This window comes from Octopus bimaculoides, chromosome 2, assembly GCF_001194135.2.
Source record: "Octopus bimaculoides isolate UCB-OBI-ISO-001 chromosome 2, ASM119413v2, whole genome shotgun sequence".
NCBI classification, from domain to species: Eukaryota; Metazoa; Mollusca; class Cephalopoda; order Octopoda; family Octopodidae; genus Octopus; species Octopus bimaculoides.
In genome coordinates, this window is record NC_068982.1 from 50,356,728 (window position 1) to 50,360,759 (window position 4,032).

Sequence of the window (4,032 nt, forward strand, 5' to 3'; positions counted from 1 at the left end):
GGTTTCGATACCCAGATCGGGCGTTGTGAGTGTTTATTGAGCGAAAACACCTAAAGTTCCACGAGGCTCCAGCAGGGGATGGTGGCGATCCCTGCTGTACTCTTTCACCACAACTTTCTCTCACTCTTACTTCCTGTTTCTGTTGTGCCTGTAATTCAAAGGGTCAGCCTTTTCACACTGTCACGCTGAATATCCCCGAGAACTACGCTAAGGGTACACGTGTCTGTGGAGTGCTCAGCCACTTGCACGTTAATTTCACGAGCAGGCTGTTCTGTTGATCGGATCAACTGGAACCCTCGACGTCGTAAGCGACGGAGTGCCAACAACAAATATTATGGTCTATAACCTAGCGGTTCGGCAAAAGAAACTTATAAAATATGTACCGGGCTTTATAAAGATAAGTACTGGGTCGATTCGTTTGACTAAAAATTCTTCAATGTGGTGCCCCAGCATGGCTGCAGCTGAATGACTGAAACAAGTAAATAACAAAAGATAAACCAAATGCTTGTTTGTATTCAGCTCCGTATTCCGTCCAGCTAACACAGATCTTTGTAAAATATAATATAATTATTGCTATTAAAGCTTGTGAGGTGAAGAAAACTTCTATCAGAAGCCTTTTAAGAACTTTACAGCATTCATAGAACAGCTCTGAAAAAGCATAAATTTTGGCAAAATTCACATTCTAAATTCCTTAACAAGTGTAAAAGTTCAATATTAATCAGAGATTCTTTTTTAATTAATGTAATCCATTAAATCCCTGACTGAAACGATCGAGTTCTAATGAAGGATAGTGTTGGGCTAGTGTTGCTAGCATATCCTATTTTGTCTTTTGTGACAGCTGTTCATCAAATGTCATGTTATTATATTTCACTGGCTAAACGAAATGCATAATGCCTTACAGAAACAAAAGTTCTACTTTGTTTCCTTTAGAATTTATCATCTCTCATTCTTCAGCTCATTTCCTTTAATGTTTTGATGAAGTCCAAGTTCAATTTTTCATAGCTTTTCATCTCATCTACAAAGCTAATGTTCAGCATGATAGCGAAATGTTAAATTGATGTAGTTTGAAATATTAATCCTTAAAAAAAAAATTGAATAAACGAAAAGAAAAAATGCATTTTGGACATGTCACAATAGATTTTTTGAAGAATCAATAAAGAAATTCTCGTTAAAAGTAATCGTAAAGCAATTTACAGCATGGATAGTTTGACCAATAAAAGGGGTAAAAAGCGTGGTACATAAATATTCAAGAGCTGGAGCGTTAGGACGGTAGTTCAAAGCTTGTTCAAAGACTATTAATCTGCCAAAACCCTATATTCTTGCTCGTAACGCGTACAGACATATCTTTTCCTTCTTCTTTTTTTTTGCGACTGCCGCAAATAAACGTCGAGGTAACATTCCAGACATTCTGTCAGTCGACAGTTTTCACGGCTCCCTTTTCTTCAAGACGCATAGAAGGGCCACACTGTTGCGACCTGTCAAGTCTTTAATGTTACCCGACCATATACACAATCTATCTATCTACCTACCTACCTACCTATATAGGTATATGTATATTTCGCTTAGGCGTTGCGAAACTAATAACCAGGTGTAGAACTCAATATACGTATGTTTCCGTAATGGCTTTCTCTCTGGTAATGCTTTCCCTCTATGTTCAAAAAATGTAATTACTTTTCCCAAATAAATTGCACTTCATATTCGAGGGTCCGTTGAAACTATAGGAACATCATATAGAAGTAACAGCTGTAAGCCAATGAAGTTCTTTTTCTCATATATATATATATATATATATATATAATCAACAAGGACATCCAGAGGTAATGCAGTACGATCGTTTCATGCAACTCCATTTAATTGAACAATGCAATCATTACATCAATTTAAAATGCAGAGCAATCTTCAGCTGCACAAAGACATAGAATTTAATTAAATTAGAACAGAGGGACACATTAGTATAATTCTACCTAAAATTTCCAGGAAGTTAAGGAGATAGACAAAGAACATGCTGTCTCACTCCAGTTTAGAAGTTACTGAATTTTCAAGAAATTATGCATTGTTACAGACTCTGCCTGTCACTGATTTTTTTGTTTTTATGGGGTCAGTTTTAATTTATAGACTAGTTTATCAAACCCCTTGTATATCTAAGGCTGAAAGAACAGAGGAGTAGAGCTGAGTGGGTAGACAGACATCATAGTTGGTATAGTCATAAAAATCAAAATTTATTAGAAGCAACATCATGAGGTTTGGTAAAGGAAAATCGATCAGCACTTCTGTCAATAACTAAAAGCCACTTCCTTTCGGATGCTTTTGGGACTTTGTTAGGGCTCAAAATGACTAATGTTTTATGACAACCCCTTTCTCGCTCCTTGCCCCCTCCTTTTTTTTTTAGGTCGTTCAATTTTTCCCAATTTATCAATAGACCAACTGAGTAAACGTATCAGTAACGTACCTATAATGACTACCGGAAACAGTTGTAAGCCAAATTTACTCTAATAAACAAGAATGTATAATGATCATTAGTTATACCTTGTCTTATCAATAAAATTATATATATACTTTAATTTGTGAAACTCTGCCTTCAATTGACAGCATTCGATGCAGGTACAAACACATATAGGTTTCACAGAATCCATCTTAATTCCGCCAAACGTGATATAAATCTATATAATGTTCTCGATAAAATATTTTAAAATTAATTGCAGGATTTCAGAACTAGGACAACTTCGTAAATCCGGACGATACTGACAGTGCTTCTGCACACGGGAAGTTCGATATACTTCTTCAGTCGGAAGTGAGTCGAAGGTGTTAGTAAGGATTGATTTCGATCATATATGGATCACGCGTGTATGTGTGCAGACCCAATTTTCAACCAATGAGGACTGTGTTCACGTGTTTATTCTAAAAAATTCCTTCTGCAACGGCGATATAAGCAGACGTTTTTGGCGCATTCAATCAGAGAGAATTCGGACTTCACTCGCTTCAATCCCAGACAATTCTGCTCTCAAAACTGTTTTCACTATTTAATACTTAATCAAACCAGCGTGATTTCTCACTTAGCTGATTTCACACATACAAATACCAGCCCGGAGATGATGAAGAATCAACGCCGTACTTATTTGCAGGAATGTGCAGATCACTTTATCAAGATTTCAACTCCTCTAAATACAATGTTCTTACAATTTAACGCTATATGTTTTTCACGAAGCCTTGTACAGTTATAGCAATGTATATAAACGGACACCAAATCTTGTCATAACTACCAGCTACAAGAGTTTCCTGCGTACTTTATGTAATAGTTACGCTAGCTAACTTGAGACAACATCAACCGAAAAATTCAAAAGACAAGGTCGAATCGATCGATGTTTTACATATGTATAACAAATCACTTTTTTTTTTGGGGAAGCTGATGGAGCCTCGAAGGCGGTTAAGCAGGAACTTCATTTGTTTTTTGTTTTTTTTTTTCCTATTTGTAAAGATCACTTAAGATCTAGAACCAGTGTAGTTGCTGTCACTATCTGCAATCCCTAATTTTCACCTATTCTCTACGAAAGTTTCTATTTCAATATCAGATAGGTAATCAATGTTATGGATCTTTTTATATACGAGGTCTGATCAATAAGTATCCGGACTGTTGCTATACTAACGAAGCTAAAGCACGCAGAGTGAAGCCGCAGAAGTGAGCTACAACGTTAAAACTTTGTGCGCATGTACAGCAGAGTTCAAGGTCAATCTGTGCCAAGCAGCTTCACTCTGTGTGCTTTAGCTTCGTTATTATGGCAACAGCCCGGATGTTTATTGATCAGAGCACGTATTGCATGCTTTGGTGGTTGGACACATTCTTCTGTGTCCAACTGCACAGCGCCATAGATTATGATGTATTTTTTGTTTTGTATGCCTGTGTTGAAATTGTGAGGTAGTGTCAGGGCCGGATTAAGGCCCAAACACTTTTAAGATTTTGGTACCCTCATATATATGTAATTCAAAATATAAACAATAATAAACGATTAAATATTTTTTTTTTTTTTTTTTTTT

The 4,032-nt window shown here is 36.4% G+C and overlaps 1 long non-coding RNA gene across 1 annotated transcript in view; it reads right to left on the minus strand.

Annotated features, from left to right (window-relative positions):
* Positions 1–4,032, minus strand: part of LOC128250927 (uncharacterized) — a 9,053-nt gene that overhangs the window by 1,440 nt on the left and 3,581 nt on the right. The window lies entirely within an intron of this gene.